The sequence below is a fragment of the Myotis lucifugus genome, unplaced genomic scaffold (assembly GCF_000147115.1).
Source record: "Myotis lucifugus unplaced genomic scaffold, Myoluc2.0 scaffold_200, whole genome shotgun sequence".
NCBI classification, from domain to species: domain Eukaryota; kingdom Metazoa; phylum Chordata; class Mammalia; order Chiroptera; family Vespertilionidae; genus Myotis; species Myotis lucifugus.
Window position 1 is genome coordinate 1,466,980 of NW_005871248.1, and position 26,604 is coordinate 1,493,583.

Sequence of the window (26,604 nt, forward strand, 5' to 3'; positions counted from 1 at the left end):
TAGCTATCGATGGGCGAAGGTCAGGGTTCATCGACATCCGGACTTATCTATCTTTAGTATATAGAGAGAACCATCGCATGCATAGCAACATATATATAAATGATTCTATCTCCCCTCTCTCCATCTCTTCATCTATCTCTCCGTGAGGGGCCACATAGATTCGTCTGATCTTAGAGATACATATATAGATATATATCTTCACATGCTATGATGGCTATCTATATATAAGATATGTATACATATACGCAGATATCGCTGTACATACAGACTATATACCTCTACTTGTATATATTCTCGATGCAGGTTTGCTAGTAAGAGATCAACTTAAGGACTTGTATGCATGCATATAAGATATCCCAATGGACATAATACACTGGGGGGTAGGTGAGGCCGGGGGAATGTCAAGGGGCGGGGGGAAGGAGACATATGTAATATTCTTTGTAATACTTTAAGCAATAAAACAAAATTAAAAAAAAAAGAATCTCCATAATCCCATCTCACTTTATTATGAGAGTGGAAGGGTTTCCTATCCTTCCACATGGAAATTTGTTCTCAGCAGTGCTGTTCAAATTATTCCAGGCAAACAAGTGGTCCCATCTCTAATGATCCCCAACTTAGCTCTGCTACCTATGTTCCTTTGTGGTTTCTGACATAACTCTGGAAAAATGAGTTGCACTTCTTCATTAAACTCAATATAAAGTGTGGCTGGCATGCTCCCTGCTTCTTTCAACATGCAACCTGTTACCCACTATTCCTTTAAGCCAGAGACATGGTGAAAATTCTCAGGTAATGGGTCAGGTCAAGAATGAAGACTTTTCTGGCTCTCTTGCCACCACAAACTGTTTCTCAGTGTGGCACCTGGAAAGCTGACAAAGTCCCAGTAGAGAAGTCATGTTCCCCACCCTGCTAGGCATGCAGACCCACATGCTGACTAGTAACCTGCAGGCACTTCCTTGATCTTTGACAATACTTTTGACTATGACTTCTCCCTCCATCCTATCCCTAATTTGTATACTGCCATAGTACCATTGGTGGAAGCTGTTGAAATCCACCTTTCCCCTTTGACAGCTTGTTTCAGTGGCTCCCACACACAGCTAAGGCTCTGAGTCACTGTCTGTCTGTTTTTCCATTTCATAACCTCAGGGAAGGGCTTTGCAAGTGTTTGATGATGGGGTTGTTACCTGCACCTTGGTTGGATCCCCTTGGAAAACTGCTAGGAGTATCCCTCCTGAGCACTGAGCCGGTGCCAGCCCTTTGTCTCTTTTCTAATCTCTGCTCTCTGACTTCTAGGCCTTTCCTCATGCATGGTCTGTTCTGTTTAGGTATATTATTTCATGTGTAATTAGATTTGTACAGGGTGTGTGGGGGGGTGTGTGTGTGTGTGTGTGTGTGTGTGTGTGTTTCTGGTTGCAAAAGCAGCTGTAGGTCTCTTTTATCCAAAGACCTGAACTTCCTTGAAGCTCTGGATCATAAGCCTTGAATCTACTTTACAATGAACACATTTCACATCCTGATTTAATTAAACTGGAGGGCACATTAGGTTTATTAAATTGTAGAGATAGAAGGCTCTAAGAGACTTCCTAGTGATTTTCCCTCATAAGAAAACAGAGATTCAAAGAGGTAAATTCTATTTAAAGAAATCCATGTGTAACCTTTCTGTTAAAAATAATCTTTTCTGCCTGGCCAGCATGGTTCAGTGGTTGAGCACCAACTTCTGAACCAGGTTGTGGGCTTGAGCTCCAGTAGGGGGCATGCAGGAGGCAGGCAATCAATGATTCTCTCTCATCATTGATGTTTCTCTCTCTCTCTCTCTCTCTCTCTCTCTCTCTCTCTCTCTCTCTCTCTCTCAATGAGTGATTTAAATGGGAGGGAAGGAAGTAGGGGAATATACAACAATGCTTCTTGATACAATGGTGTGATAGGCTGAAATGCACCCCTCCCCCAATGTGTCCATATCCTAATGCATAGAACCTGTGACTGTGTTACCTTACATTGCAAAAGAGGCTTTCTAGATGTGATTAAGTTAAATGATCTTTCAATGGGGTGATTATTCTGGATTATCTGGGTGGACACAATGTAATTACAAGAACCCTTATAAGTGAAGGATGGAGGCAAGAGAAGATGTGATGACAGAAAGAAGGCTGGAGGGATGTGATATGAGGACTCAGCCTACCATTTCTGGCTTTGAACATGGAGAGGAAACATGAGCCGAGAAACATTGGCAGCCTCTATAAGTTAGAAAGGACAGGAACTGGACCGTCCACTGCAGCCTCCAGGAGGCTTGCTGTGACACCTTTATTTGAGCCCAGTGAAACCCATTTTGGACTTCTGACTTCCAAAGATTATAAATTTATGTTGTTTTAATCTACTAAATTGGTTGTGATTTGTTCTAATTTGTTATAATGGGAATTAACACAAATTTTGGTGCCAGAAGCAGGGTGCTGCTATAACAAATGTCTAAAAATGTGGAAGTGGCTGCGGAATTGGGCAATGGCTAGAGGCCAGAAGAATTTTGGAGAGCATGATAGAAAAAAGTCTAAATTGCCTTGAACAGACTGTTGGTAGAAATGTGGATGTAAGATCTCTACTAGTAAGGGCTCAGAGAGAAATGAGGAACATGTTACTGGAAACTGAAGGAAAGAGGATTCTTGCTATACAGTGGCAGAAGCTCAGATGAATTTTGTCCTGCAGTTATTTAAAAAGCTAAATTTGTAAATTATGAGCTTGAATATTTAGCTGAGATTTCCAAGAAAAGTTTTAAAGGGGCAGCCAAGTTTATTTTTGCTACAACAATAAATGCCAGGGGAGAAATTTTTCCCTAGAATGGATCATATCCAGAATCCCATCCATATCTAATTTAGTAGATTTAGATAATCAGATTTGGGACTTTTAGATGAGATTTTAGACTTGAATTAATGCTGTAAAGAGATGATATCTTTAGGGACTGTGGGATAGAGTGGATGTATTTTACAAATTAAATGAATATGAGTCCTTAAGGATCACTGGTAGGACTGTGGTATGCAGAATTATGCCCCCAAAACATGTGCACACTCTAACCCCCAGAACCTAAAATATGTTTCTTTACATGGCAAAAGGAACTCTGCAGAAGTAATTAAGTTAAGGATCTTGAAATTGGGAGATTATTCTGAAATATCTGTGGGGCCCTATGTAATAACAAGAGTCCTTATATGTGAAAGAGAAAGACAGGAGAGTCAGAGTTAGAGAAGGAGATGTAACAACAGGAAAAATGTGGGGGTCATGAGATAAGAGGACTCAACCTTCTATTGCTGGCTTTGAAGATGGAAGGTGAACACAAGCCAGGGAATATGGGAAGCCTCTATAAACTGGAGAAGGCGAGGAATGGATTGTCTTCTAGAGACTTCAGAGAAATGCAATGCCGACAATGCCTTCATTTTAGTCTATTTTAGAGTTAAAACCATTTTAGAGTTCTAACCTCCAAAACTATAAGCTAATAATTTTGTATTGTTCTAAGTCACTGTTTATGGTAAATTGTCCCAGCAGCAATAAAAAAAATTGATATAAATGGTATGCCTCCTTGCTTATAACACTGAGAATGAGTAATCAAGAAAAAGGAGTATGAAAGAAAGTGCGCTAAAATGCTTTATGATACACTGTCAGATCACAGAAAGGGCAAGAGCGTCTTAGTTATGTCACAAAAGACAAATGCTCTTCAAAAACTACATATAGTCCTTAGCCCTATCTGTTTGAGAACTCAAATTAATAGTGCTTATCAGTTTACCTGCATATCCCAACTGCTGACTCTGGCACAATTTCTGTTTTGACCCTAAGATCACATAACTGTTTATTCACTGAGACTCAGGGAATTCCTACAGCCCTGAACAGGGGCCATTCAAGTTGTAATCTCTCCTTTCTCTGCCTTATCTCTATTATAAATTCAAGGTGTCTTTGGAAATGAATAAGTACCAAGTTTTCTGACTTAGCTTGGTCATATACTAGTAGGCATCCGGGGAATTTCTCCTGATAATACAATCAGAACAAAGTCCCCAAAGTACAATGAACATGTGCAAAGCTACACTCCACCATTCTTATTTTTTCTACCCAACATTTATCACTACTCCCAAAATACCAAAGGAGAGAGAAAACAGAGATAGCAACAGAGGGGATGAACTTGGAGAAACATTAGAGAAATAATGACTTATTAAGATAATGGAGGGAAAGCACATACTCCAGCAGGGCACAGGCTGAAGATAGCAAACATGAGCCAAAGACAAATAACATCCTTATCATCAATCTCCTAGATAATTACCAAACTTTTTTGTAAGGTGTCTGGACTCTAGTAATACCAGTAAGGTGGGTAAAGAGAGAAAGAAAATATAGGCAAAAGAAAATACAGAGCAAATAGCTGCCTAGAGGGTAAAAACACTTGCATGATGCAGGAGTCATAAAGCCCTCGGTCTGAAGCAACTGCACTGCATTGTTTCTGATAGTCCCCTCAGGAGGTCCAAAACACCACAGTGATATTGGTAGTGTGACCATCTGGATGAGCTGAAACATTCAGTTATACCAAAGCACATCTACCTGCAAAATGACACCCAAAAAGGCACTATGGAACCGGAGAGAATAGACATTTTTGGTCTGAAATATCTGACCTGGGCTAGATTTGTTAACCCACTTAACTATGATGCAAGTTGTTTAGATACACTTATTCCCTTTGCCTTCTTCTACTTTGAAAAAATGAAAAGTCATTTAAATGATACTAAAATAGCTATCCCAGAAGTACCTACTAGTCTGTCCTCTCCACTGTTTTCCACTGTAAAATCAAACATGTCTAACCCAGTGAAGTCTAGAAGTCATTAGCAGCTAGTCTGCCATGTGTCATCACAGTCGTGACAAAGCTCCTCTCAGATCTCCCACTGTGGGAGCGGAATTGACAATCTCAGATTCTGTGTCTCTGAAGCTACCACTGCATTTGCCCTGAGGCTGTACTTCCCATGAACTGCTCCCAGGCAATGATAGAGCACAGCAGAGGCACTAAGGCAGGCCAGTTCTGGCAACATGCAGTGACTATGATTTCAGGACGCCCCATCAACCTGGCCATATCTTTAGCACTACACTGCAGTCTGAGACCTCTCCTACCCAATCCTCAGTCCATCCCCCTTCCCTGCTACACCAACAGCCTGAAGACTCCTCCTGCTCCCTTCCCCAATAAATGACTCCTTTATTTCTAATCCCACTTTGGCATTTACCTTGGGTGGATTCAAACTAACACAATTGGTACAGACTGTGGTCTGAGAAAACAGGCAGGAAGATGGGGATTTGGGATTGGCTCTCCCTCCAAACAGTAGATTAAGAGGGTGCCATTCGACGTGGTAGGTAAGGCACAGAGAGCACCTGACACAAGGTGGGGGCCCAATTGCTAAAGATTTCACCAGCAATGACCTGGGGAAATATTCCAGTGGAAGAGAACACTGGTACAGGTCCAATCATTCCGGTCCAATCAAACAGATTTGGCAAGTTATTGCTCAGTTATATTGATGCCTTACAGAGGAGTAATGAGAAACTGAGGGCTACTGACAATCAGTTAAAGGGAATTCTTTACAAGGAGGCTTTTATCCCCTGAAGTAGAAAAGAAGAAAGGAAGCAGCAGATTTGAGAGTTAAAGTTGCAGAGCTCCAGTGATATTTGAATACCAGCCAAGGTAGGTCTGTTATGCTAAGGGAAAACTGGGACCCAGAAAAATGGGATGGGAACATCTGAATGTTCCTTCAAGGTATTGGCTGTGTAGATTCCCCGGAGCCCCCGGAGCCTGCATAAATTGTCTACCTATTTCTAGTCAGAGGAAGCACCTCCACTGAGCTGGAAAATGCTGCAGAGGCCTGTCCTGACAAAGAAACAGCTGCCACCTCAGGAGATGCCCGCTCTGACGGACCCTAACCCAATACCCATCTAAGACCACAGATCTTTTACTTAACCCACAGTAAATTTCTACCCCTCACTACACCCAGCTCTAAGTCTATGCTAGATATAGCCACATCCTGCCCAAGGAACAGAGTATGCTGTACACCCACTGATGCCAGCTCCGCCCCAGAGACCCCATCTTAACCTTTAAGCAGCCCTTAAAAAGCCCAGTCCCTCACAGAGATAGAGCTGTTAGCTCTCGGCCCCTTTCCTCCATTGGAAAGTGAATAGACCCTTTTCTGCTCACCTTTCTCTGTGAAATCTTTCACAACCCGTGGCTTACATCAAGACAGCCATCAGAGTCCCTCTAACACTCTCCTTCACTCTTGGCTACTCAGCTGAAGACCTGCTTGGTCTGATAAAAGAAGAAAAAGACTCTACACCAAGAAGTTGCAAGAATTAGCTGGCATTACCAATGGGAGTCAGGGGAGTAACCCTGGGATTGGATTTCAAGGGTGCTTGGTGAAAGGGGCCAGAATATAAGACTGGGTTGGATAAGCAAAAATTCATTGACTTGAAGGAACTTTTTTCATGGGCACAGTATTCAAAACCTGGCGACGACCCCAGAGTACAGGGGAAATTCTCAGCTAGGATGGCTCTGAGAAGTCTAATAACAGCTTTGACCAACACTCAGCAAAGTGGAAATGCCTGAGTTGCTCTGCCAGATGCTAGAGATAAAAATAAAGACACAAGACCAAGATGAGGGTGAGGCAAGAGAGATGTACAGGGGCAAAATTTAAGGAGTCACTCACTCTCAGAGTCCAGCAGGAACGTCTCTTGCCTCACCCTCATCCTAAACCTGGAAGTGGGCATCCTCAAATGCACATGTTTCATAAGGCCAGAAGACCTTTTTCCCACAGCCTTCAGGAATGCATGGAGAGGCGCACAGCATCACTAAGAAATTTGGTAGTGGCTCCTATGCAGGCCAGGGAGGATGTTAGGAGAGACCATCACATTGCTGGGCTCATTAATGTTCATGGAGATGACAGAGTCCCCAAAGTAGAGAGGCCAGGTGGTAGTACTTAACTGTCAGAAGTCAGGAAGTTGCAATTACCTTAATGATCTGTAAGAGCAGAGGAACCAAGAGGTTTGACCCATGGGGAGTTATGGAAATGGTTGACAGAGCATAGTTTTCCTAGGAACAAAATAGGACAGCCAGTAAGTTTTCTACTTAACATCTTTAAAAAGAGGGCTGAGAGGATGGCAAGAATGGGAGAGCAAGGAGCCAGCAGCAACACCTATAAAAAGTCATGATCCTTTGCTCAGTTCCCAGACCTGAACCCTTTGACTAAACACCACAGAAAATATATACTGTAATGATTCCTATGAGACCTTCTGAGGCAACCCCCCATTGGGGCCCTTGGCCTATGCAGTGAGAATCCTGGACATATCTGGAAAGTGATCATTACACTTTATTTTAGGAAAGAAAAGTAGAAATCTTTGAATTGTCCTTCCTCACAGCCAACATAGTAAGTAAAAAATGATAGATATTGCATCTTGGAGATGACATAGAGATTAGTACTGCCACTAACGATCTAAAGGAGGCAAAGATGGTGGCTACCAGCATGTCTTCATTTAATTCACTAATCCGGCCCTTGCAGAAGGCATCTTGGAGAATGTTGATAGACCAAGTTCAACCAAGTAGTATCCACAATCATGGCTATTGTGCCAGACATGGTACTGCTACCCCTCTTCTAACTTCCCCTCGGAAAGAGGACCCCAAAGGGAGCTGATCTCCAGACCTATGTGAAGAAGATAGATGTGTGTGGTACAAGGAGTAGACTGAGGCAGTCATGAAAATGCTCATCTCAGACCCCTTGTCATGGGAGCAAAATTGACTAACAGCCTTAGATCCAGTCTCTCTAGATCCACCACTGCATTTGCCCCAGGCCACACTTCCCATGGACTTCTCTCAGCCAAAGACAGAGCACAACAGAGTTACTAGGCGGGCCATTCTAGCAATATGCAGCACTCCCCATGACTGTGATTCTGGGATTTCACATCAACCTGGCAAAATCTTTCTTGGCACTGCACTGCAGTCTGAGACCTCTCCTACAAAATCCTCTGTCCTTCCCTCTCTTCTTTATGATCTGAAGACCTTCCCTCACCTTCGCCTGCTTGCTCTCCCAATTAATTTATTTCTTACATATCCGGAAAGCCTGAAGAACTATGGAAGAAAGGATCTGCATTTCCACCAGCAAGCAGAATGTTGTAAAAGTATACAAATAGATTAGAGACTTATTTTTTTATGTTTACTACAATGAAGGTAACCTGTTAAGGGAAGCAGAGGCTGGTTAAGAAAATAAACCTGGAACAAAAAATGGCTCTGTGTCTTAAAATTTGCATAAAACATAGCCAGAGCACAAAGGGGAAGGTGTGGCTTCAATGCCAAGGTAAATGCTCACTATACTGTTGCTGCCAGTCACCTATTGGGATCTGCCCAGAGCTGGTCTTACTTATGTTCCTAACTTGTCTGAAAATGTTTAGAGATTGTCATTCCTGGATCAGCACTTTAAGTTTGGGTCTTGATGCCAATAACACCTTTAATTTTGTGGTTTCCATTCATCTGCTATTGACTTGGCTGTTGATGCATGCAGCCTCACCCATGGAATAATAAATGGTTCCCCACTTCTGGTGGAGTAAACCCAGGTTAGAAGGCATAATGTGGTGGAGTCCATTCAGACGCGTCAGGTTCTGTCAGGTTTGTGGTCGACATAACCTAAAATAAAGTGTAATGATCACTTTCCAGATATGTCCAGGATTCTAGGAGTGGTCCAGGTTAATTTGGATCCATGAAACATGTGATTCTGGAAATTACCCAGAAGTAAGGGATCTTAGTTATTCTTACTCTTAGTGACTAATGGATAAATCATTTAATGTCTCTGCCCTCATTTCCTAATGGATATAATAATCCTTCCCTTTGAGAAGGTTGTGATACTTTATATATTGGTATGGAATTCCTTGAAATCCTTTATTGGGATAAGGAAAAAAGTTCTCAGATGCATCATTTTTAATTTAAAAATAAAGAATTTGATCAGACCTTGAGATTAGGTCATTAGGCTTTTTCAACTAATATTATCTATGCTGAAGTCTCTTAAATGAACATTTTATTGGCACGTTTTATTTTATTTTTCAAGGGTGTAGACTGTGCCTAGTTTATCTTTGGCAGCAGCACCTAGCACCATAATAAATACTTAATAAATGCACATCAGCCTGTAGGAAGCAATTTGGCAAGTACAGAAGTCTTTGACTAAGAATCCTGAGTCCAGAGTTCAAGTTTCAGCTCTACTACTAATACACTATAGAATTTCCACAAATCCCTTGGCTTTAATTTTTCTCTTCTGAGGATGAGCACATGGGTGTTAATCACCTCTTTAATAATATTCAGGTTATTTTAAAAAACTATCACAATTTATGAAGTTGTAACTCTTTTATGTTATGCTAATGATGAGCTACTTTTTAAAAAAGAAATATGGACACATTTATATTTTACCTTTTTCAAAATCTGTACTGCTTTTTAAAAGATATTGTGGCATAATTCAAAGAGTTCTATAACTGTGTTCTAAAGGCAGATTTGCTACTAATTGTTTTGGGGCATTTGGCTAACTCGTTTCACACTTATAGGAATCAATTCCCTTATCTATAAATGAGAGTATTAGGTTATATTAATTTAAAGATGTTTCCTACTCAATTCCTAAGATCTATTTCACTCCTAATAGTCTAGAACAGTGGTTCTTAACCTTCTGGCCCTTTAAATACAGTTCCTCATGTTGTGACCCAACCATAAAATTATTTTCGTTACTACTTCATAACTGTAATGTCGCTACTGTTATGAATCGTAATGTAAATATCTGATATGCAGGATGGTCTTAGGCGACCCCTGTGAAAGGGTTGTTCGACCCCCAAAGGGGTTGCGACCCACAGGTTGAGAACTGCTGGTCTAGAATGTTTCTAGGTGACATTTTAAAGTGTCTGACTTTTTTTTCTGATTACAGTATTAATATTCATTTTAAGATGTTCTAAGACTATCCTAATATATAAAAAGCCAGGGGCCCTCACGACAGAAACAACCGGACGGACGACCGAACAGCAGGCTGCGTGGAGTGACCAGGCCAGCAGGGGGTTAGTGAGGGACGACCAAACGACTGAACAGCAGGCTGCGTGGGGCGACTAGGCTGGCGGGGGGGGTGCAGTTGGGGGCGAACAGGCTGGCAGGGGGGCAGTTAGGGGTGATCAAGCAGGCAGGCAGGTGAGCAGTTAGGAGCCAGCAGTCCTGGATTGTGAGAGGGATGTCTGGGCCTAAACCGGCAGTCGAACAACCCCTGAGGGGTCCTGGATTGGAAAGGGTGCAGGCTGGGATGAGGGGACCCCCCTTCCCATGCACGAATTTCATGCACCAGGCCTCTAGTATAAATATATTAAGTAAAAAGTTAAGAGTCCTTCATAATGCTATTCCTTGGAGATTAGTATTTACAGCTTATCATATAATCTTTCCAGTTTCTCGCTGGTATACTTAGATGTATTATTCTTACCATTATTTTACAAAATTAGGGACATGTCATACATATTTTTATGACATTTGTTTTTTTCATTTAATAAAATTTAATGAACACCTTTCAACTGAATACATACAGCTCTGTCTCATTCTTTTTCATGATTCTTTTCTACTGAATGGATCTATCCAATTTATTTATCTTTCTCCTATTGAACATTTAAATTGTTTTTAAATTTCTATAATGGGAATCCTGGATCACCTATAGGTACCTTAGGTCATCTATTTTTGTACAACTTTAGAAGTATATCATGAAGATAAATTCCTAAAAATGGACTTTATGGGTGAAATGGGATTGTTTCATATGTAGAGCCACATTGCTCCCCAAAGAAGTGTTAACAATTTACATTTACACAATGTATGATATGAGGACACTATGTGATGCAAAGCATGCTAAGTCAGGTGTACCCTGTGGCAAGAATTGGGGAGCCTTATTATCTAGTTTGGGCCTTATTTCAAAATAAATCTGGACTAGTGGTGACCTAAAAAAGAAAATACCCCAATTCAAGTCTGGTTGGTCTTTCATCAGGCATATTGCAAGTACTCCCAGAAAGCAGAATTTAACATGTATAGAAATAACAGACAGGTAAGTTCTCGCTTAATAAAAAAAAATTAAACTTTCTAGCATCAGCATTTTCCCACTAAAAAGTGCATTGTTGGCCGGTGTTGCTTGGTGGTTACAGCGTCGGCATCGGCCAACACACCAAAGGGTCGCAGGTTTGATTCTCAGTCAAGGGCACATATCTGGGTTGTAGGTTTCATTCCCAGCTCTGGTGGGGGCATGTGCGGGAGGCAACCAATCAAAGTGTCTCTCTCACATCAATGTTTCTGTCTCCCTTTCTCTCTCTCTGCCTCTCTCCCTCCCTCCCTTACACTCTCTCTAAAAAAGTGCATTGCTTTTTAACTAGTGAGTAACCAATCACTATATTATAAATGGTGATCAATAAAAGGCTGGATGACCTTTTGTCAAATAAGTAATTAGATCTGATGATCTCTAAAGTTTCCTTTGGATTTGAAGGCTCAAGGACACCCAGATTGGAAGGATAAAATTGAGGTTAAATCTTCTCACAGGCACTTGCCTCCCTAGACTTTGTTTCATATCAAAATAACAATTTTTATGTCTTCTCTATCCTACTTATTTGAATATTTCATTAGGTTAATTTTTATAAGTTTAAATAACTACTTCTTTAGAGCTCAAGGTTAATATTTCTACTTCCATTCAATTATCCAACAAATATTTATTGAGCCCCAACTATGTGCCCAGCAGAGTACTAATTGAGGTGAACAAAACAGACAATGAACAAAACAGACAATCCCTGCTTTTGTGGAATTTATAGAGTATGCATGTAAACAGGATTTCTTTGCAGGCAGCCATAAAATATTTATTTTAACTGACTATAAAATTAATCAGAGGCTGTCCAGTAATTCTGAATATGTTTATTAAGAAAATCAGAAACATGTGATTAATATTTTTAAACCATTTTTTAGTAGACATGAAGCAAAACAGAAAGCAGAAACAATTACCTGAACATCTGAGTAAAGGTAAGAGCCAAAGTAATTATCTAATCTAAAACTAAAACAAAAACACATTTACTCTGATTGTCTAGGAAATTGCATCTGTGTTCCCTCTTCACCTATGGGTCTCCATGGGCTCAAATTTTAAGATTAGAAACTCTGAATACTCTAAGAACATGACTTCTCTGGCCCCAAGCCCAAGGGCATATTTTCTCAGACAAAAAAGGCTACAGAAACAAGAGAAGATAAAAGTCCACAGGATGGTTTGGCTTGAACTGTATGTGTTTATGAACAAAAGTGCCAAATAGACCACATGTGTCATGAGGAAAAATACCATAAAGAGATTTCCCCAAGAAATCCCGGAGCCAAAACTCTTTCTTAGGTATAAATATTATCTCCGGGCACATTCCTCTCCTGTCATGCATGCATGAGCGGAATGTTTCCTGTTGAAAGCGCATTCTGAAAACGAGACGCAGCCCCACAGTGAGCCTCGCTTCCCAGGAAGGCAGGACAGAGTAAACAAAACAATCCTCATTTTCAGCTATATTTCTTTATTTTAGGTAGGATCTAGAATGTTCAGGAAATAGAACTTGAGAAATTTTGACCCTTTGAAATACAGCTACACCAGTTAAACCTGGCCAAAGTTTCTTTTTCTTTTTTTAATCTTACTTTTAAAAAACTCAGGAGCTTAAAAATAAAAAATCAGTGAACTATTTCTTTACAAGGTTCCCAACCTGATATTCAGTGGCAACCATTACCTTTTACCCCACAATACAAATGTTTCCCTGATTATATGTAACTAACTGGTAAAGCCACATGGGCAGACATGATCCTTTCCTATAGCTTGTTTGGAGCTTAACCCATTTGATATGTCTTTTTTACCTTAGACATTAATTCCTCTCTCCTTATCATCCTCAAATGAGAGTTATGTGTCACGACATAGAATGTACACTTTGACATTTTTAGGTGGCAATAAATAAAATTGCCAATATTGGACCATTTTGGACCTATTAAAATAGCAATTTCACCCAGTTTAACTCAAGCAAGATCTCTCTTCATTTGTAACATGATGATGTCCCAGATGAGCTCAAAGATCCTAGGTATAATATTTCATGATTCTAAGAGTTACAGGATCAAGTTCATACACAGATACACAGAGGCATGCATAGGTGCCATCTGCTATTGTAATTTTGCTACAGAAAGAAAAAAATTCCATTTAACAAGTATTCATTGAACACCTACCTTGGACAAGGCCTTATTAAGTAGGTATGTTTATGATATCCAAATGCGAGAGCTTATTGGGCTATTTAGGGGAAAGAAATGCTAAAATATTTTTTGGACTTGAATTCCTTGAGCTTTAAACCAGATTTAACTTTGTATATGTCAAGTGCTTGGTCATGCTTAGGAATTCAAAGAGTAGTGGTTAATAATTACAGTCATAATTTTCTCCCAATGCCCTCTGGATCCCTGGGCTAAGTCTATGAATGAAAAGGAACAAGCTGCACCACAAGCATTTCCCAACTTCTTTCAAGCACTCAGTTAATTATAAAGGGTAATTTATTAAATTATAAATGTGCCAGATTCTCCCTGAGTAGCTGCTCATTCTTATGAATAAGCAATAAACCACCAGTGCATTAACTCTTTAGGCAATAAATCTTCATTCCGCAAACATTGCCTGGGTTTTTACTATGTCAAGCACTGTTTGGGCTAGGATTTGAGATATGAAAATAAAAAGTCCCTCTCTTCAAGAAACTCACATCCTATTGAGCAAAACAGATAAGTAAACAAATACTCACACTGCCATGTAACAAGTATGTGCAAAGTACTATAATGACACAGTATGGAAGGAGAGAGGCATTGGACACATATACACTTACTTCACAAGGAAGGTGACATCTAAATTGGAAATTGACGATTTAAAAAAAGTTCACCACATATCAGGGGTGTGGGGAGTGGGGTGAGGACTGAATACTACAGGCTAATTAAACAGGATGTGCAAAGCATGAACACCTGAAAGAATAGTCTATACTCAGAGAAAGGTGGGAACACCTACGTAAAGGATATAGAGTATGAGGCAAATAAACGAAATAAGTCTAATAAGGTAGACTGGGACTAGCTTTTGTAGTCCTAAAGGCCAGCTAAAGAATATTAACTGTTTTGTATATAACAGAAAGCCACTGAGGGGCCTTTAAGAAAGAGAGTAGCATAATCAGATTTTAAAAATTATGGAATGACAGTTTGAAATGGAGTAAGTTGGCATCATCAAGATCAGCTAAAAGGCCATTCTAACACTATGGAAAATAGATGAGGAAGGACTAAATGTAATAGAGTTAAACATTCTAAACTACCACCGACGAGCACCCAGAAACTTAAAATCATTCATGTGTTTCATTCAATCCTGAGTTTGATCTATTCACAAATTGATCGATTTGAATCTGTGTAATGTCAAAACAACTGATTTAACTGATTTTTTTCAACATATTGGCCAGTTTTTGTGGCACAGCAAAAAGATGATTATCTGTTCATTAACTGCCATAAAATCATTCAGGCTAGGAGACAAAAAGCAAATTTTTAGCTTATGGAGAGGTTTTTATGATAAAGTGGAGATCTAAAGTGCATTTGTTCTAGGTGAGAAAAAAAATCCTAAGATCACATTTAATTCTTCCTGCTTGAGCCTGGCCAGCATGGCTCAGTGGTTGAGTGTCGACCTATGAACCAAGAGGTCAACATGTCACGGTTCAATTCCTGGTCAGAGTGCCCAGGTTGCGGGCTCGATCCTAGTGTGGGGTGTGCAGGAGGCAGCTGATCAATGATTCTCTCTCATTATTGATGTTTCTATCTCTCTCTCTCTCTCTTCGTCTCTGAAACCAATAAAAACATATTTTTTAAAAAGTCTTCCTGCTTGGGTATTACATTAACTCATTAAATTAACTTTTAATATTTTATGTAGAGAGGAAACTGTTTGCAAGACTACTCTAACAGTAGAGAAACAAAAATTCAGAATTTAATCTTTCAGGTAAATAATCCTTAGCAACAACAGTGCCATCTCCCTATGTTTTTGCTTAGATTAATTTTAAGATTTATTTTCCTTATTTGGAACATGCCTATAAGTGGCATGCCACAAGCAAGTGAGGGTATAGCAAACCTGAGAGTCAGCATTTGCTAAAGATAATCCACAGATGCATTATATACATAATGAAAATAAAATTTTATTCTTTTTTCCCACAGCTACAAGGTTGGTCCGTTCTTTATTTTTATTTTTATTTATATTTTTATTGATTTCAGAGAGGAAAGGAGAGGGAGAGGGAGACAGAAACATCAATGATGAGAATCACTGATTGGCTGCCTCCTGCATGCCCAACTAGGAATCGAGCCCACAACCCAGGCATGTGCCCTAATCAGGAATCCAACCATGATCTCCTGGTTCGTGGGTTGACGCTCAACCACTGAGCCACGCTGGCAGTGCTAAAAATTTATTCTTGATTTCTAAATATTAGGTAACTGGTTGGTAGCAATCTCATTTAGTTATTACCTAACTATATTGAATGTAAGGACTGAGGTAGTGAAATGAAACAAGCAGATTAGCTGCACTCTTAGGAACTGTGAATCAAAGGAACCTGCTTCTCACGGTCCATGGCCTGAGTGAAAGAGCCCTTGGGGTCCTACCTTTATCCTGCCGAGAAGAAAATTAGAGATGGTTGCCCAAGAGATGGATAAAGACACGGCCTGAGGTCGCAGGGTTAAATTCTAACACAGTGAATAAAAAGGAAGAAAAAAATGGGCACCTATATAAGCGAATCAGCAAATTTTGAATAATATCAAGATCTTGTCTTTTCATTCTTTTAACAGTGTCAAATTTTGCAAAGCAAAAGTTTTGAATTTTGATGAAGTCCAAGTTATCAGTTGTTTCTTTTATAAATTACACTTTCAGTGTTATTATCTCAGAACTCTTTGCCTAACCTCGGGTCATGAATATTCTTTCCTATATTTTCATCTAAAAGTTTTATGGTTTTACAATTTATATTTAGAGTTATGATCCATTTTGATTTAATTTTTGTGTAAGGTATGAGGTTTGGGTGGAGGTTAATTATTTTATATATCCAATTGGTCCAACACTATTTGCTGAAATGATGATCCTTTATCCATTGAATTGTCTTAGCAGCTTTTCCATAATATAGATCCCTTTACCCTCCCTACATGACATTGTATTTGTCTTGTGTATTATATCTACGTATGTTAACCCTCAGTCCAATTTCTGTCTACTTTTATCTCATTTCACTATGAGAATCTTATTTATTTGAATGAATACTTTTCACACCTTTTAAATATCTCTTTAAAAATGCAAGCTCTTCTCCACTCCCCACTCTGGCAGGGGTAGTTAGAGGGGGATGGCAGTATATTAGTTAAGTGTCTTTAGTTATATGTACAGAAGCTGATTTTGATTAACTTAAGTAAAGGACATGATATTGGGAGGAGACAGGTGAGTTCACTGAATTGAATAGAAGAAAGAGGTGAACAATTGTTCCTCAGAAAGAGCAGGGAGCTGAGAAGACTTAGGTTGTCAACAATGGGAACTTACGGAATTTCTCCCTGAGTTCTACCATTGAGTAACTTGGTATAATTGATTATCTACCCTGCAGAATCTCTACTCTAGAGTCAGAGAGAATCTAGTTGGCCTAGCATAGACCACTGGCCCACTCTAGTGTCTATGAAGAAAGATGTACTATGATTGGCAGCCCCACCAGGAACATACAGAAAGGTGAAAGAGTAATTCTTTGAAAATAAAAAATATATTTACTTGGGAGAAATGGTACATGGCAGATTTATATTGAAAACTTTATCAGAAAATGTTATTGTTTTTGCTTTAATTATCAAATATATATTAAAGAACTGAAAGAGTAAGAATTGTCTATTATGTTTACCTAGATATTTGCCATTATATTGCTTTGCCTTCATTCTTTTTTTTTTTTTAAGAGAAGTAAGTCTTTATTAGTTGCTTTTTGGTGATTAGTCAAAAATGCCAAATCCCATATCCTTGTCCAACTCCTCCAACTCTTGCAAGGAGACTTGACTTGGGGTGATAAACATGCAATACAATTTATAGATGATGTATTGTAGAATTTCATAGCTGAAACCTATATAATTTTATTAACCAATGTCACCTCAATGAATTCAATTATAAAGATAAAAATAAGCTAAGGACTTGAATAGACATTTCTCCAAAGAAGATATGCAAATGGCCAACAATTATATGAAACATCACTAATCATCAGGGAAATGCAAATCAAAACCACAATGAGATATCACCTCAAACATGTCAGGTTGCCTATTATTAAAAAACAAAACAAAACATACGACAACAAGCATTGGCAAGGATGTGGAGAAAATGGAATGCTTATACACTGTTGAGAGAAATCCAAAATGGTATAGCCACTGTGGAAACAGTATGGAGTTTCCTCAAGAAATTAAAAATAGAACTACCATATGATCCAGAAATTTCATTTCTGAGTTTTTATCCCCCTCACCAGAATGAAATCAGGATCTCCCACTTTTCACAATAGCTAAATTGTGAAATAGTTTAAATGTCCATTGACACATTAATAGATAAAGAAAAATGTGGTATATACATACAATGAAATACTATTCAATCATTAAAAATAGGAAATTCTGCAATATGTGACAACATGGATGAACTCTGAAGACATTATGCTAAGCTCAGCAAGCCAGCCACAGGAAAAAAAATACTGCATGATTCTATTTCTATGGATTCACATAAACTCACCATCAAATTCGTAGAATCAAAGGATGGAATGGCAGTGCCCTGGCTGTTTTGGGTTTTCTTCCCAGACTCCCGCTTTCTCTATGATCTTTCTGGTATTCCTGGTGTCCTGGGGCCCCCTTTTCAAATTTCTGAAAAAGAAGCTGGACTTCTCTCTACACTTCCTGAGATTGGCCCCTCCTTGAGGCCAAGCATCCTAACAGAGAGAGAGAAAGAACAGCAACAGGGACTCACCTTAGCCTTTTGGGACCACAGCTGCTTCAACCATAGAGAAATGTTCTCTTCCCTGTTTTAGGTGCTGGGGACCCCAGCTGTTGCTGCTCTTCTTGCTGCCACTGCTACTATCGTGGCATGACTGCCTAAGGACGGTGCACAAGAGAATAGAAGAGTCAAAGGAGGAAACGGCGGAACAGGACTCCCCCTCCCCCACGTTTCTCTACGCGTTAGCTGATCCCTCTCCTGTTCCTCTACGCGTTAGCTGATCCCTCTCCTGTTCCTCAAGCCAGAACTAGAGGTTTTCTCCTGGATCAGTCTACGTCATGCCTATGCCTGCTTCTTGATTTGGGGCTACCTTAAGTTCAAACGGGAAGTTACCAGAGGACAAAAAATGGTAATCTCACCCTATTTGGTGGTGTTTTGAGTTCTTTTCTTGTGCCATCTGCTTGCTACTATTTACTTTTCAGGCTCCTCAAGTATCTGTCCCATGTGTTCTGTCCAGGTTTTATAACTATATTTGGGGGGGGGGGAGACAAGATGAAATGTTCTTGCTCCATCTTATTTGGAACCAGAAACTTAATAGACATTCGTTAAAATTATGCCTGCACTTTTAAAGAATTAAAATTGTTGATTGCTTCCATTAAGCTGTTATTTGGTTTCTCCATTTGTCTAACTATATGTAACCCAGTTCAACTAGATGTGAGGTTTGTTATCCATTGACCTACCAGAAGTAGTTTTGTTTTCAGAAATCAGAAGCATTCTCTTTTATAATTTCCAAAAACATTTGGTCAATGTTGTCTCTACTTTCTTCTGCTGTTTTCTATTTTACTAGGCTGAAAGACAACAATACATTCAATTCTATTAAAATAAAATTTGTATTTAGGATTAAAAAATAATAGAATATCACATTGCTTGACAACAGTTTGAATCCCTACATGGCTGGACCATTTGTTTATGTCATTTAAAGCAACTAACAACACCACCAAAAAAATCCCAATACACCAAAAATTAGCCAATTGAATGGTTAGTGACACAAATAGAAAACTATTTTTTAAGTTTGTGCCACCATCTAATATTTTGAATCATTTCACACAACAAATTATTTTCTAAAAGATTTTTCTCTTTGTGTGTCTAGCTTTTCAATGCTACTTAACACTTATTAAATCTGAAGAACCTCCATGGTTTTTTACAAAATAAAAATTTCATGGAAAAAAGTACATATAGGCAGGCACTACTTCTCCCAAAAGATATATGTCTTGTGCACCCAAATAGAGAGTAGAAATCACATCTCTGTTGATATGTGTTCTAAGGCTAAGTAGGATATAATACCTGGCAAATGGAACTGCCAAAGACAGGAAGAAATATGGATTATAAATCTGGACATTAAAGAAGACATGTAAAAACAGACCATGCAGAAAGAGCTGCTAGGAATAGATTTCATATATCTCAAGGCACAATGCAGTTGGCTAGAAGTGAAGAGGAAAAGTTAAATAAAATTTTCCTACTGCCATGAGGATTATGGTTGGAAGAGTGGTTACAAACGAATATAACCAGTTTTTCACAAAATAAAGAACAACATTTATGATTCTGTCTTAGCCTATTAACCTGATGGTAATAGTTTAGTAAAACTCTGTTCGTAGACTTTTAGAAGGTAGAAATACAGTACATTTTTATGATGTTAAGGATTCCTTATCCAACACAACTTTAATAGATAGCACAGATTTTTAAAAGAATGTGTATAAATTTTTCCCATGACTCCCTCTCACTCTACATGTGAAGGGCAAATATAGTTTGAAATAGAGACCCCAAATATACACAGTTTATTCCAATAGACACAGAACTGAAATATTAAAATGCGGAAAGGGGGAAGATGGGCTTCCACCAATCACTCAAATTAAAGTAGGAAAGTGATCACAGCAAAAATGTATATGGAAAACCCACAAATAACTATGAAAGTTGAGATCACAACTTACCAACTTAAGGTTTTAAAAGGGGCTATCTACCTGATACACAGGTAGAAAGCTAAGACCCAGTAAAGGGACCATCTGTTTACAACCAGAGTGTTTCCCCAAAAAAATACACCGATTTCTCCTTGTGAAGCTGTTGAAGCTGCTCTCACACCAACCTCGTTATTAGATAATCCAACCATCTTATCTTTAGGATTTGCTCAGTACCTAGAATTGTGTGCTGCGCATTGTAAATTCTCAATTCAATATAAAAGATTCAAGTTCATTACTCTGTAGTTATATTATGTATTTTTAGTCTATTTAAAATATTCCAAAGGGTTTCTCCAAAATACACAAGGACTAGAAAATGAAGTTTATCATTTACTTATGGTCCTAATTACACTATTTTACTTGTTTTAATCATCAACATGGTGCCTTTGAATACAGTGGGCATTCAGTAAGTGTCTGAAGAATAAAGGTATAAATAATGAATTAGCTGGACTACAACCTTTGATGAAGGAAAGGAACTGGCCCACTCTTTCTTGTGGCTCCCTGCACCGAACGTTCAGAGCCAGTACGCCCACAATGAAAGAACACCCTCTGAATGAAGCTTCCCAACTGCTCTCTCATTACCACTGGGCTTCTGGCATCCAACACATCTTAGAGTCCTAGTGTTAAGGAATGCTTTCTGAGCCTCTGCCGGCACAGGCATGTCACAATAAGACTTCTAAAACAAACTGGAGCTCAGATTTGTTTCAAGTCTTCACTTGTTTTTGATGGAAAGTGCACTGGCAGCTGTTGTCATCATTAGCCTTGTGGCAATACTTTTTCCCTTAAGTGTCTTATATGAAAGCTTAAAGCTAGTTAAATAGGGAGGGACTTTGGAATATGTGCCAATGTTAAACAGTAAAGTTTTTATTTTCCCTTGTGGTAACAGCTTTAAAGATCTGAATTTCCAAATCTTAGTCCCTAACACCACTCAGGATTTTAAGTTAGATAATGGGGTAAGAACAGGAGGATACTAATTCCTTCTCCTCCTTTTATGATCTTTTCCAGACAACTAGTAAATGAAAGATTTAGGGCCTGTTAGACGCTTGAGTGTGGAATTCTCCAATAATCTTGATGTTTAGGAATGAGTGAGCTGTTCATCCATGGTTCTGTAACCTGGAGAGTTGAGACATCTATATGAACAACCCAATACAGTCTTCAGTGACATTAACATTTCCCAACAGCTGATCCAAATGGCACATTTAAAAATTCACAATAACTAATGTTCACTAGACACTTATTAAATGCCAAGCAATAGCTTCAGTACTTTACATCATAAAAATTTCACAAAACACTTTCAGGTACATATTTATCTCCATCTTATAGATGAGAAAACCTTAAAGAGGTATGGAATTTGCTCAAAATTTTATTCACTAAAGAAATACTTTTTTTTTAATCCTCACCTGAGGATATATTTTTATTGATTTTAGAGAGAAAGGAAGGGAGAGGGAGAAAGAGAATCAGGTTGGTTGCCTCCAGTACACACCCTGACCAGGGATCGAAGCCACAACCTGGGTATAAGCCCTGACCGGGAATTGAACCCCCAACCTTTTGGTGTACAGGATGACACTCCAACCAACTGAGCCATACTGGCCACAGCTAAAAAGGGTAAATAGCATTGCCTAATATGATGAAAACATCCACTCCACTGAACTATATAGTTCTTTAGGGCAATAACTATTATTCACTTCATCTTTGTATGCCCCACAATACCTAGAACAATGTCTACAAACTTCTTAATAAAAATTTACTGAGCAAATGAAAGGTCCCATAGTTCTGGAATAGCTGTATCTCTCTCTCTCTCTCTCTCTCCCTCTCTCTCTCTCTCTCTTTCTGTTTTTTTTTCATTCTAGGGAATAAGTTTCTCTCTCTCTTTCTGTTTTTTTTTCATTCTAGGGAATAAGTTTAAATTCTGCAACCCTCAAAATCATTCATACTCACATGCATACATATTTATTTACCAAGTTTACCAGATCCCTCCTTCAAATCCCAAAAGCACAAGTCTCTGAGGCCAAAAGCAACAGCTGCTTCATAGGTGAACTTCAACACCAAGTAACACGTTGGGACAAGTAATTAAGGATCTAAAATCCATTTGAAATTGCAGGGGAAATTTTGGGAAGTAGAATGTATTTATCAGAATTGGAATTTGGCCAGGATTCTAAGGAAAACATCAATTACTCTTTGATAGTATAAAGTAGCACATAAACACTATTTAATTGAATTTCTGTGTAAGGTAAGAATTTCAGAGATCCACCAAAGAGGCATATCAGCACTGGACAAATTCTTTGTACTTTCATAATAATCTCTTGTATCTAACAAAGAAAACCTCTTGTCAGGGTAGTAGCAAAAGTGAATCCTAGTTGAAGGAAGTAAGAGGTCATTCCAGCAGTTCAATCTATTGTGCACATTCAATTCTTTTAGATAGCTCCCTTCAGCAAAGTAACTCCACTGTCTCAGATATCTCAATGTGGAAGACACTTCAAGAGAACTGATTTCATCAAAATCAGACAGCACTTCTCTGTCCAAGATAGTTTAGGTGTGATCTTGCTTGATGTGAAAGTGAAGGAATGGATTGGGTAACTTTCCAAGATCTCTAACCACCTTCAAGATAAGAATTCTACTAAAGGATCTAAACTAAAACATAACAAATACAAATAATTTAAGTGATATACCAGCTAAGTACAAACGTGTGGACCTCGTTTGAAATCTGACTCAAGGCAATTGTTTTTTAAAAATGAACTAATTGAAGAAATTGAACACCAATTGAATATTTGATGACATTAAGGAATTTCTATTAACTTTTCAGTGTAACAATGATAAGGATATTTTAGAGATGCATACTGTAGTATTTGTAAATGAAATGATATAATGTCTAAGATTGGTTTTAACATGACGGAGAAGTTTGTGAGGGTATGGCTAAACAAGATTGTCCACGTATTGATAATACTTGAAGTTCAATGATGGGTATACATGAGGATTCGTTATACTATTTATCTTCACTTTTGCATGTTTGAAGTTCTTCATAATAAAATCTTTTTTTGAGGTAAATTAATATGACTGTTCACTATAGGTTTGAACATAGATGGGATGAGCCATGACTCAAGTGCAATTTCTAGTAACACAACAATTTTCTTTCTTTCAAAAAAAATAGAATGTACATAACCTGAAAACTGTATAATTTTGTCACCCCAATATATTCAATAAAAAGGAGAGGGAAATAATGTAAATAAATGAGAGTGACATTTTATAGGAGTAATTTTGAACTTTTGGTAACTCATAAAATAAGTAAATTTTCTAAAATTTTTAAAAACATAAACCCTTATACTATTCTGTTTGAATTTTTCCAATAAAAGTTGTTTAATGCATCATAAATCAAGCAAATCACATTATTTTTCAAAATTCCAATTGAGCTGAATCTAATCAATTAGTGATTTTTTGACCAATAGATAAAGCCAAAGCACTTTGGTGGGGTTTTATCAAGCGCTTTTGTTTTTAAATGTGCAATAAAATAATTCATTGTGTGTTTGTAAACATTCAAATAAAATTTACTGAATTCCTACATGCTCTTTTTTTAAGTTAAATTCTTTATTGTTTAAAGTATTACATGAGTCACCTTTTTCCCCCATTGACCTCTCCCCGGCCGCTCCTACCCCCCAGCACATGCCCTCACCCCCTACTGTCTGTGTCCATTGGTTATGCTCATATGCATGCATACAAGTCCTTTGGTTGATCTCTTACCCCCTCTCCCCCCGCCTTCCCTCATAGGTTGGACAGTCTGGTCGATGCTTCTATGTCTCTGGTTCTATTTTGTTTATCAGTTTATGTTGTTCATTATATTACGCAAATGAGTGAGATCATGTGATATTTATATTTCTCTGACTGGCTTATTTCGCTTAGCATAATGCTCTCCAGTTCCATCCATGCTGTTGCAAATGGGAAGAATTCCTTCTTTTTTACAGTAGTGTAGTATTCCATTGTGTAGATGTACCACAGTTTTCTAATCCACTCATCTGCTGATGGGCACTTAGGCTGTTTCCAAATCTTAGCTATTGTAAATTGTGCTGCTATGAACATAGGGATGCATATATCCTTTCTGATTGGTGTTTCCGTTTTCTTGGGATACAGTCCTAGAAGTGGGATTACTGGGTCAAATGGAAGTTCTATTTTTAACTTTTTGAGGAAACTCCATACTGTTTTCCACAGTGGCTGCACCAGTCTGCATTCCCACCAGATATGCTCTTATTAATATACTAAAAGATATTGTGAATACCAGAAAAGTAGAAAATGGTATCTGCCTCTTTGAGAACGAATAGCCAAATTCAAATGATGAGATTTATATATGAAATAGAGCATAATAAGAATCTGAATACTCAATAAGTTAACTTATATTGCTAATCAAACCTTTAGGTTTTTTAATGATCTCTAAACAAAACTGAACCCAATCAAGTAACTGTAAGGTCCAAATTACTACATCTCTCTATTTACTTTATTTATAATTATTTTTATTTTATTACCGCTTCAATTTTTTTTTAAGAGTCTGTTGCTGCCTGAACTTCTTTAAGCCTATGTGCAGGCAGACTGTGAATTGACTCAACATGGTCCTCTTCCCATTGCTCACATTTTTTTTTGTTGTTGTTTTTTTGTTGTTGTTGTTGTTAATCCTCACCCAAGGATATTTTTCCATTGATTTTTAGAGAGAGTGGAAGGAACAGGGAGAGACAGGGAGAGAAACATCGACGTGAGAGAGACACATTGAATGGTTGGCTCCTGCACGTGACTGACAGGGGCCAGGGATCCAAACTGGAACTGAGGTATGTGCCCTTGACCAGGAATCAAACCCTAGACCTTCAAGTGTGCAGGCCGATGCTCTAACACTGGCCAGGGCTCAGTTGCCTATTTATACACAAATGATGAACTCTCAGAATGGCAAACTAAGAAAACAATCCCATTAAAAAAAGAAGAAGAAGAAGAAAGAAAGGAAAAAGAATGCAGCCCGGCCAACACCTTGATTACAGCTTGGTAAGACCCTAAGCAGATAACTCACCTAAGCCATGCCCAGACTCCTGACCACAGAACTGTGAGATAATATACGTGTGCTATTTTAAGCCAATAATTTGGAGGTAATTTTTACAAAACAACAGAAAACTATTACAGTAGAAATTTTAAAATTGTAATATGTAAAAGTACAGTTGGATCCTGCTGTGCGTTGTTTAGAAGAAAACAAATAAACAAAAACATGCAAAGCCAAAATATTTGCTTGACTAAAGTCAGAATGTCTTTAAAAATGACTTATATTCCACCCTGACAAATACAGTTTTTAGATTTACTCATATATTTAGAAAGTCACAGCAATTGCAGGAGAAATAACTAGGAAATTTGGTGTGTGCTATATATGAATTAGAAAGGAAAATAAAATCCACTAATCTTCACATTTTAAACCAACTTTGCACTCCTGGGATAATTGGTCATTACTTATTATACTTTTAATTTGCTAGAATTTTAAGAATTTTTTAATTTATGCCTATGAAGAATACTGGTCTGTAGTTTCCTTGTAATGTTTCTGTGTGGTTTTATCATCTGAATAATGCTGCCCTTATAAAAATAAATTGAAAAATATTCCCTCTGCCTCATTTTTTAAGTCGTGGATAAGCTGGACAAAGGGAGGATTGATGTACTGAGCAGGACAGAGCAGGAGAGCACAGATTTCATCACACAATTCAGAATGGCTTGCAATTTAAAACTTATGAATTGTTTATTTCTGGAATTCCCATTTAATATATTCAGACTCGGGTTGACCGTGGGTAACTGAAACTGGGATGTGTAACTGCAGATAAGGTGGGACTATGTAAATGAAGTCATATATTACTTGATTGGAGGCCACGATAAGTAAATCCTCAAACAACCATGTACACATTCAAACTGGAACAAAGAATTATAACTAATATGACATAATGGAGATAAAATGAATTATAAATATCAATCCCAAAATTAGAAAAGGCAGAAAAAGAAGATAAAGGGTACAAAGAGCAGGTTGGCTAACTAGAAATAAAACAAGATGGTAAAGTTAAACCCAACTACATTAATAGTCGTATGAAATGTAAATGGTCTACAAGAAGCCTACTTTATTTATTTATTTTTTACATTTTAAAACATTCATTCATATGAAAGAAGTTGATCCTGTCAAATTGATAGTAATAGCTCTCAATGTGAGCCTTACATTTGGACATCGAGATCAGCAGCAGACGCAGATTTGACAATGTCAGTCACAGTAGAGATGCTGAAGGAGGAACTAGAAGCACAGATGTCATTCCATTTTACAGTCTCATACTATTTCTCCACATTTTGAAGATTCACAGTTCTCTCTGTGGCCACAATGATCCCTTGCTGTTAGAATTAGCAAGACTCCAAGCGGCATGCCCCAAACATGATCAAATTACTTGTTGAAGGTTTTGGGTGGCTGATAAGACTCCTGTCTCCTAGCTTAAAATCAATATAAGGAATAGATACAAAAGTCAGTCTGCCAAAAAAAAATGAAAATATCAGCAAGAAATGCTGTAAAAATAGCTTCTGTGCTTAAAGCTATAGCCAAATTCGATTTCCTGCCAGTT

General features: G+C 38.2%; 1 long non-coding RNA gene across 1 annotated transcript in view; it reads right to left on the minus strand.

Moving 5' to 3' along the window:
• The window catches only part of LOC111827677, an 80,725-nt gene extending 62,580 nt beyond the window's left edge, over positions 1–18,145 (minus strand). Inside the window, exon 1 of the long non-coding RNA XR_002831336.1 lies at positions 18,021–18,145. This is a non-coding gene — a long non-coding RNA (uncharacterized LOC111827677). The remainder of the gene's footprint in view (positions 1–18,020) is intronic.
• Positions 18,146–26,604: the final 8,459 nt, after the last annotated feature.